The sequence below is a fragment of the Acipenser ruthenus genome, chromosome 19, assembly GCF_902713425.1.
Source record: "Acipenser ruthenus chromosome 19, fAciRut3.2 maternal haplotype, whole genome shotgun sequence".
Lineage (NCBI taxonomy): Eukaryota > Metazoa > Chordata > Actinopteri > Acipenseriformes > Acipenseridae > Acipenser > Acipenser ruthenus.
This window is the reverse complement of record NC_081207.1, coordinates 26,806,253-26,817,434: the sequence shown is the minus strand read 5'-3', so window position 1 is coordinate 26,817,434 and position 11,182 is coordinate 26,806,253.

Below are 11,182 nucleotides of genomic sequence, written 5' to 3'. Positions count from 1 at the left end.
AGTTCTTGAAGATCAGCAGGGGACTGGGCATGCACTCTGCTTCTTGGCTGCAGACCTGTGCTTGTATAACCTGCTGTTAATCCCATCTTGTATTTTTACTCTGGAGTGTTTGCAATGATTGGGAACAAAAAATGGTAGCTTCTCCAATGTGTCCTTTTGCATAGGGTGGGAAAATACCCAGGAAAAAATTTGCTAAAAATACTATCAATCAAATTAAAATGTAATGAAAATATGATTTATATGATTATTTATTTACATGGATATTGTTTCTCAGTGTTGAACTGAAAGGATAATGGAAGCAATCAGTGAAATTTGCCTTATAAATCTACCAGACTTACACAGTCAGCTGGGACCAAGTAAGAGGGAAAAACAGTTAGAATTTCTGTGTTAAATGTTTATACAATATGTTTAATTCTGGTAGCTTAATTGGATGTCAGCATTTTCTAAACATTTCAATAGGACTGTGGTCCAGGAATTGACGATGAATGCATTGGATTTGCAATGCAATTAAATTCCTGCCACTTACTGTAAAGCATTATGATGCCCATCCTCACACACAGGGTTAGGTTAGAAATCCCACTTCTAAAACCACATTTCAGGGTTCAGTTGCAGAAACATACAGCTATGACCGAAAGTGTTGCATCACCTAGAATTTTAGGATTGAGACATAATTTTTTTAAAAAAGAAAAAAAAAAAACACATGAACATAAATTGATATCTTTTATTTAACATCATATAATCAAATAAATTACTGGAAGCCATAATAGTAGTACAGTATTTCATGTTAGATTTAGAAATGTTCCATTTTCGTCAGTTTTTCGTTAAGTATATGAAAAACTACAAAGCAGTATGTAATTGAATATGTTAATGTAACATTATTCAGCAGATTTCACACGACCTTCTGAAGCACAATTTGTGAATTCACTTTATAGGGCAAAGGTGCACAACCAAACTTTTATCACGGGCCACATATCCAGAAAACTAGTTTCACCTAATGGGTATAGCGGGCTGCACATTACTAAACAATAATCTGAGTTTAACCTTAGCTGCAATATACATATGCATATATATATATATATATATATATATATATATATATATATATATATATATATATATATATATTCATAAGTGAAATGGAATTAATACACTGGGCCACAGTCAGACGATAAACAGACTGCGGGTTGCATGTCCCTGGTATAGGGTGATGCAAAACTTTTGGCCATAGCTGTATGTATTCATGTAAATTCAGATGTATGTTATGCACAATAATAATAATAATAGTAATAATAATAATAATAATAATAATAATAATAATAATAATAATAATAATAATAATAATAATAGCAAATTGTATTTGCTTTTTAAATTAGTAATTGGTGTACCTTGGCTGTTTCAGTACCATATAATAAGTTCAACAGATTATTTGTACAAAACTCCAGCAGATCAATTGTTAAATATAGATTTTCATTTTCTGAATTATAAGTGTCAAGTGTCTTTTATAAAAAATAATGAGATACTAATACAGTAGCAGATGGTATTGTGGTAATTAGTCTTAGAAGCCTTTTTTGCAGTAATTTAAATTGTATTTATTTATCAGATACATCACATGCTTTATTGTATCATAACATGATGTAACTAAAAATAACATTTTTTAAAACAGATTTACACAGCATTTACTCCAGAGATCAATGCCCTCAGTGATTTTAATGACAGTGAATGATAATCTGGACAAGGATGCAGTCTGGTAATGAGATTCAATAAGAAAATGTGTCTGTGGGCCAAGACATAATTTGTGAGTAGGTCAATTAAAAATGACAGTTATGATGCAATGTTCTGGTTGTAATAATAATGAAAATACTTGCCTTTTTATTTCCATTATTCTGATATTATTATATTTTGTATATCTCGATTCTTGACAGTCATGTTTAATGCATTAACCTTTCACCACCACACCACATCATGTCTCACTCAATATGTCACTGATAGAACTCCACAATATTCCTTCCTTTTGTGGACATTGGAAGGCTTTTTGACATCATGAAGCATGACATATAGGCTATGTAAATCAATCCATTTGCCTTCTGGAGGATATATAACAGTTAACTGCCTTGTTTTCTAAGCAATAGGCTATTTTTGTGATACAGTTACTTACAAAAATAGGGCAAATTGATTTAAAAGAGTGCAAATCTATATTGCTAAACCGTAACTTGACTCATCATTGGATAGTATGTTGCCTACTTATTTAATTAAGATTCAGGGCCCAGTTCAAAATCATTTTAAGAAGGAGGAAGATAGTTCTAGGAAATTCAGAAATAATAATAATTAAACAAAAAAAGTCTCTATCAATTTTAAAGACATCCATAATTCTATATATCCCAGGAATGTGGATATAGTGGTACTAAAAAGAAACAAAAATATATATCTTTCTTGTTACATGAAATATGTATGAAATACTGGTAAACAAGGAATCAGTGGTTATATTTTATAAGTGAAGAAACACAAGGGCCTGACTATAAAAGGTGAATTAATACCTAGACGATATAATTTGTAAGTGGCCTACATATTCAAAAGCAGAAATCAGATAAAGATTTTATTTACAAGAGAACAGCGTCTCTGTCTCTTTTGAAGTAGTCATTGTTCTTTGAATGTAAATAAAAAGCAATTTTTGGCAAAAAAAAAAGTAATCTTATTTCTAAATGGTGCGCCCATTTTTACCATGTGACACGACTATCAAATATGATTGGATAATATTGAGTTTGTTGATGTCATATCGCCAGGAAAATAGCACCCTGTCAGCTTGCCACCGGGCTGTCGACACCATGTTCAGCAGCTTGGTCATACAAGGCAACATGAGGGAAACAAAAATTTCCCTCTTGTTGCTGTTAACAAAAGTTGCGTGTGTGACCAGGCCTTAATAGTACAAAAATAAATGTCAGGTATAGATTTACATTTATTTAACTAATATGACCAGAAAGTTTGCAAAACTGCTTTCAAACACAATGTCAAAAAATGTGTAATACATTAAAAGATATTCAAAAGAAATGCTTTGGGGGATTTTTTTTTTTTAGAATTATTCTGGGGGTTGTGCCAAAAATATTGTATATCAGAAATCTGTTAAAAGCGACAACAGGTCAACAGAGCCTGTATGAGTGTGTTTTCTTGCCTCAAGTGTATAATTATATGTTGGGTCACTGCCAGAATCATTTGTTTTCCTTGAGACTGAAGGAAAAAGGGGACATATTCTTGTCCTAAAGCATCTGTAGAAATAATGTATGTTAGGCAGGGGGTTTGTCCCATGTTAGATGGATGATCACGTCTGGTATTCAGTGTTCTACATACTCTATATTCATTTTTTGGTCATCTGCTTTTAATTGCAATACTAAGAAAACAGGACAGAAGATCAACTCTTGAGTGTGGCAAGTGCCACGTTTACCTGTGTGTTGACAAGAAGTCTGACTGCTTCAACATTTTTTTTTTTTTTTTCTCATGCCAAAGACCTGTCATTTTGTGAGTAAATTGCATTTTTCACAGTGTAGATGAATTCTCAACATTGTCTAATTTGAAACACAGAGAGCAAAACACTTCCCAGGTGCTATTGCCACAGTGAATGAATATATCAATCATTTTATTCTGTGATATAATTTATTGCATGTACAGGTCTTGGATTCAATCTGCACCAGGTTCTGTCTGTCATATCTGATATTTAGATCTGTCATCAGTCTTCATCTAAGAAATCATTCCACCTCTGTCATTACTGTTAATGCCACAATTTATTGCTCGAATAATTAATTATGGCAGGATACATGCTACCACTGCAGTGACTAAATATGATAAATTACTTTGTTTAATAAATTGATACAGATTTGGATTTAAGAAACAATCTCACACCAATTTAAACTACTTGATGATTAAAATTCATTCTTATTTATTAGCATACTGTCTAAATCTCTTTGAGAAATGGGTTACTTCGATGACAGTAAATTGAGATTGTATACTGTATAGTAATTCATTCATTTGCAGATCTACTTGAAATGTGTCAAGTTATCTTGCGGTAACAGTGCATAATCATCCCATTATATATATATATATATATATATATATATATATATATATATATATACACAGCTCTGGAAAAAATTAAGAGACCACTGCAAAATTATCAGTTTCTCTGGTTTTACTATTTATAGGTATGTGTTTGGGTAAAATGAACATTTTTGTTTTATTCTATAAACTACTGACAACATTTCTCCCAAATTCCAAATAAAAATATTGTCATTTAGAGCATTTATTTGCAGAAAATGACAACTGGCCAAAATAACAAAAAAGATGCAGTGTTGTCAGACCTCGAATAATGCAAAGAAAATAAGTTCATATTCATTTTTAAACAACACAATACTAATGTTTTAACTTAGGAAGAGTTCAGAAATCAATATTTGATTCATCATTCTTCTTTGCAAAATTGCTCAAGCTCCGTCAAGTTGGATGGGGACCTTTGGTGAACAGCAATTTTCAACTCTTTCCACATATTCTCAATTGGATTGAGGTCCAGGCTTTGACTGGGCCACTCCAGGACATTGACCTTTTTGTTTTTAAGCCACTCCAGTGTGGCTTTGGCTGTATGTTTGGGGTCATTGTCCTGCTGGAAGATGAATCTTCTCCCATCCCAGGTCTCTTGCAGACTTCAGCAGGTTTTCCTCCACGATTTCTCTGTACTTTGCTGCATCCATTTTGCCCTCTATCTTCACGAGCTTTCAAGGCCCTGACGCAGAGAAGCATCCCCATAGCATGATGCTGCCACCACCTATTTTGGTCTCATCAGACCATAGAATCTTCTTCCACTTGGTCTCAGAGTCTCCCACATGCCTTCTGGCAAACTCTAGCCGAGATTTGATATGAGTTTTTTTTCAACAATGGCTTTCTTTTTTGCCACTCTCCCATAAAGGCCAGTTTTGTGAAGCACCCGGGCTATTGTTGCCGTATGCACAGTGTCTCCCAGCTCAGCCGTGGAAGACTGTAACTCCTTTAGAGTTGCCATAGGCCTCTTGGTTGCCTCCCTGACTAGTGCCCTTTTCGCCCGGATACTCAGTTTTTGAGGATGGCCTGTTCTAGACAGATTCACAGTTGTGCCATATTCTCTCCATTTCTTAATAATGGACTTTACTGTGCTCCGGGGGATATTCAATGCCTTGGAAATGTTCTTAAATCCTACCCCTGATTGGTGCTTTTGAAGAACATTATTCCGGATTAGCTTTGAATGTTCCTTTGTCTTCATGATGTAGTTTTTGTTAGGACATGTACTAACCAACTGTGGGACCTCCCAGAGACAGGTGTATTTAACCTGAAATCATGTGAAACACCTTAATTGAACACAGGTGGACTCCATTCAACTAATTATGTGACTTCTAAAGACAATTGGTTGCACCAGAGCTTATTTAGGTGTGTCATAGCAAAGGGGGTGAATACTTATGCAATCAATTATTTTCTGTTTTATATTTGTAATTAATTTAGAACAATTTGTAGATTTTATTTTTCACTTTGACATTATGGACTTTTTTTGTGTTGATCAGTGACAAAAAATTCAATCCATTTTGATTCCATGTTGTAACACAATAAAATGTGGAAAAGTCCAAGGGGGGTGAATACTTTTGAGAGCCACTGTAGATAGTCCTTGTTGTAGAATGTGCTCCAATGTTCAAGGAAGGTGAAGCCTTCCTGTGTGCACCACGATTTCAGCCATGCATTTTGATTATGTATTCCCAGCTGTCTGTTTCTTCCAGTGTTGTTTGTACCGATGTGGACGACTACTACCGGGTTGTTTCCTGTTCGTTCTAGGAGCCTGTCCACGTTCTCAGTGATGTGCATGACAGAGACTCCTGGAAGGCAGCACACTGTTGTAGTAAGGGGGTCCAAACTGCGAACTGAACTTGCTGTGTTTCTCAATATGGATTGAGAAACACTGCTTTTGCTGCTTGGCCAGCACTGTTTATAGGGTCCTGGATGTTGTTCCTTTCGTTCTCTTGATGTTGGTTTTGATCATCTACGTTTTGAAGTGGCTCAAATTTGTTGGATGTTTTGATTTCTGGTGGTTTGATTCTGGTGGTCAGTCTGAGATCCAGACAACCTGGGGGGGGTATAGAAGAGAAGGTTATTATAAAAAATATACTTGCCTGTAAAGTCATGCAAACATAAACCCTGACATTCAGGCAGGTGCTTTCTAAATTGCAGTGACAAAGATGTTCTTACTGTAGCTCAAAGTTAATGATTTAAACATACCATTCTTGGTGTATTTCATTGCTTCTTTGAAATAACTGCACTCAGGAAGCTGAGCTGGGTTTTCTTTGTGCTGAAGACACGCTTTCCAGGTTTTTCAACTATGTGACTGATTGACAGCCACAATATATTTAATAGAGTTTCTAATAGATTTCTGATGCTTCCCATGAACCCCCAGAGGAAACTCAAGCAGCTTTTCTGGCCTTTTATTGTCAATCCTGGCACTTCAGTTTAGGTTGGCTTATCTTCTTCACAGACCTTCAGTAAAAGCTTTTATGGATGGATTATTCTAAATGACTTGCTTTACACATAAAATAAAGGAGAAAAGGGTTTCTCCCTTAAACATTTAATTTGCAAGTTGTCACATTATTGAAATGTACATATATAACAAAATAGCCATACTATATAAATAATATTATTTTTGATTGTAAAGTCAGAAATATATTATTTGAAAGGTTGGAAATGTTTAATCTGTTGGGAAGAGCAGAAATATGTTACCTGAGGATGTTGGGGACACAACAATACAATATTATTATTTATTTCTTAGCAGATGCCCTTATCCAGGGTGACTTACAATTGTTACAAGATATCACGTTATTTATTATACAGAGATCACATTATTTTTTTTACATACAATTACCCATTTATACAGTTGGGTTTTTACTGGAACAATCTAGGTAAAGTACCTTGCTTAATGTTACAGCAGCATTGTCCCCCACCTGGAATTGAACCCACGACCCTCCGGTCAAGAGTCCAGAGCCCTAACCACTACTCCACACTGCTGCCCAATAAAAGCAATACAGTCTAAACTTGTTAGAAAGTCACAAGGTCATGGCAAACTCCTAAATTAAGTTCAGTAATTTTAGTTGGGCCATAACATAATCCATATGGAAACAGAGAGATTGATTTTCACTTTTACATATTTATATAATACATTCCAGGAGAATTATTTTCTCAAAATATAAGTGTAGTCAGAACACTGATCTTTATTGATCTCCACCATATTGAAAGGAACTGTTTCTCTATGTGACAGTGTAGACTTGCCTGAGCAGTCAGCAGGCATGAATAAAACTAAACATGAGAGAGAGAGAGTCAAAAGCACACAAAATAAACAAACCGGTTTTTATATTTGAAGGGGAGACACAGCTTCCATTCATATAGATACAGATGCAGACAAGCTCTCTAGCAGCAGAGCTTGTCTGTTATTTTAACACATGGTTCTTTTGTCAGATTATCTCTTAGAACAGCTCACTGCTGCAGCTGCTCCTACAGAACACTGTCCATAATGATGATTATTTCCCAGATTCCAATATCATAATTAGAGGTGTTTAACTTTAATCCTTTAGGTAGGCCAACTATTGAAAGCATATTTTGTTCTAACCAGGCCCTACAAAATAAAATGTAATTGCCTACAAGATAATGACTTCTGACCGCTTAAAGTCTCAGAGCTCTAAAAGTCTCTTTTTGTGCCCTAAAAGCATTTTCAGTTTAGAGAAAAAATGACTGTATAGTATATTACTAGAAATGCATGGCTATTACTGTATATTAAGTACATTTTTGCGACTGGACCAGTAAAGCTGTGGCAAATAGCAACTGTGGTTCAAGGTTCTTCCATTTGGAGAGCCACCTTGTCTAACAAAATCATAGTTAATAGTTTACTGTGTGAGTCCTGTAATTTCATATTCTGTGGTGATGGAAATCAAAAAATGACATATCATTATGGTCTACTAGCAGTAACCATAGTGCCAGTTTATGATAATTTCACACTATTACTGTTTATAAAAGTCAAAATATTTTTTATTATTCTGGTATGAAAAACAGTGCTCATGTAAAATGGATTTGTAAAATTATTTGTCCTTGAAAATAATCAGTGCTGAGGCCCTCATCCCTGTGAAACCCATTATACCGTATCTTGTAATCCTTCCCTAACACTACACATTAGTCCTTGTAAAATAAATGCATAAAATGATCTGCGGGTGTTATTAAATTACAACATTTGGCGTCCATTGAACAGTGTTCCTTGAAAATTAGACTTGCTTATGAAATGCCACTCTTGCTTGTGTAATATTGATTGTTCGACTATGTTAGCACTAGATTTTAGCTGAATGGCTTATTGCTATTAAAGGAAAAATTGTTAATCAATATCAGGCAAAGCAGCTGTTACCAGTGTTAACATCTCCATTTTACCGATCTGGTTTTACCCATCTGACCGCAAGTATGTTCTTATTTCAGATACATCACTTTTAGATAGTGCTATCATCTCTTTACTATTACATTAAACTTTCAATGCCATACCCACCACAATGCCAGGCAGATTGGAAGACTTTGCCCCGTCCGGCAGCCATCGTAGTTGAACCATTCACGTATGAGGCAACTTCCCGCCCTATAAAAGACAGCCTCCTGAGTAGAGTGATCCAGGTCTGAACACGTGATACATGACATTGTTCAACTGACAATCAAAACCAATCGCAAAGTATTTAACCTCACCTCACAATATCCCCTTTGCTGCTTTCCACATCCCCTCTTCCTCTTCCTCCTTTCTCTTCTCCTGTAACATGTTTTCTATCATCCAGGGTTCACCTTGCCCTTTAGTTTCCTCTAAAGCAAAAGGACAACACTGGTGGAGTAAAAACAACAGGAGAAAACATATTTATGTAGGACAAAAGTGCGCAACCAAACTTTTATCATGGGCTGCATATCCAGAAAACTAGTTTAACCTAATGTTTATAGCGGACTGCACATTACTAAAGAATAATCCGAGTTTAACCCTCAGCTGCAATATACATAGGCACATACAGGCAATTTCCCTTAGAATTACTGTTAATTTTATTTTGTACTGCACGATACACATCACAAACACAAATATGCAAAACAATTAAAAACAAAGCATTAATATCATACTGTTACCATATACACACCCATTGCATAATAATACAGAGCAAATTAAATATCTGCTTTTATTTAAGCCGACGAGTTGTATCAGGCAGCAATGCAGCAAAAGACACAGGGCAGTGACATCACCTCCATAGCAAAAAGTCTCCTATTTAACTTGTGAATGGGTTCTTTCAATGCAGCGGTTTTGTGCATTTGAGAAAGGAGAGGAAGACTCATGAAATTAGTTGGAGAGGAAAAATTAGAAAAAGCAAGTCAACAAAGTTTAAAAAAATATTTAAGATATGTTCATAAGTGAAATGGAATTAATATAGTCAGATGATGTAGGTATTAGATGGTGGAAACATTCTGACCACCTGTTAGAAATTAATAATGAAGATCAATATTTTAAGGCCGTGATGTAGACAGAAACATCTTCCTTCTGGGACTAAATGTTTTCTATTATTCTGCATGCATTGACCTCTGATTGCTGTTGAAGGTCTCACTTGACAAGGCCTTTGTCTTGTCTAATGAATATATTGTTCAAAAACAACAATTTAACAATGCCTCCAAGTTTGTATCAATTAAATTATCCCATTCAGAATGTGTTTTTTATAAAGAGACCTGCTCGTATTAATTTTACCTTGATGAGGATCTTGTCAGTCATGAACACCACAGCACCCTAAACAGGCTCCTGACATGTGGCCCACTTGTGGTCCATGAGTAAAGCCCAGAGGGTTCCAATTGCATCTGTCTTTGCACACAACATCTAAACAAACAAGCTATGTACATCCTAACAACATGGCATTTAGCTGGCATTTAACCACAACTGTAAAAAATCTTATGTTTGTATTTTTTAAGAGCGTATTACTCTAAAAACAGAATCTAAAATATAGGTGTACCATGTAGTATGTATGGCTTTTTGTCCCATCCTGTTAGTAATTTGTGGGTGGGTAACTCAACACGATGGTTGAGAATGACTGCCTAATGCTGTCAGAAGGGAGTGTTTTTGGGGGATTGTCATCTGATTAATTGACTGAATGGGTTAATGTGAGCCTGTCATCCTGTCAACTGGTTAAATTGGCAAGGTATGCAAATGGATAACAAACAGAGAAGCAATACATTAAAAGTCTCTTAAATTATGACAAGAATCAGGCAATATGTTAGGCAGTATAATAACAGGACAATACAAGAAACATCAAACATTTGATACAAAGTTTAGACAATTCAGTATTTTAAAAGGGCTGTAGTGAACTAAATGCTCCACCTTAGTGCCAGGGCCTGGTAGATTGCTCTATAGTTGTTTGTGTATACAAGAGCTTGAATGCTGATCTAGTAAGTCTGAAAAGTTCTTCTAACTGAGTACCATTCCTCACAGGCTGTCACTAAAAGCCAATACTGTGTCTCGTCACAATGATATATGGAAGTATTATCACTTTGTGACACACCGTCCATGGGGCTGCTTGTAAAACACATGAGTCAGCGCTATTGATCTTATGAAGTCTATGGTTAGATACTTCTGTGATCTGACAAAGTTTGTGATAGTTTTCCTTTGTAAGGTCAAGGAGATCAGATTAATGACATCTTTATCACAAAGCTTCAAGCTGCATTGGTATGGGATGAACATTTTAACATTTACGATGAACATCATCGTTCCGTGTAAGGCAAATCTAAGGCGACTCAGATGTGAAGTGTGATTAACGCAGAATCTCTTGGGCTTTTAAATATTAAAATCCCTATTTAATACACCCACGGTATTGTACCTGTTAGGTATGGTTTCAGACACAGCATTCCAGTAGATATATATATATATATATATATATATATATATATATATATATATATATATACCCAAGCACAGGTTGTCAAATTTGATAAGATTTCTCTTTGACAATATAAAGTTAGGCACGCTTAACTGTATTACACATTTATGAAGGTCTCTGCAACATTTATATTTTCAAAATTAGTTCCATTTTAAGCATGTCAAACATAATTACCTGAAGTATATATTTTGCATAGATCTGGGTGGGTTGTACAA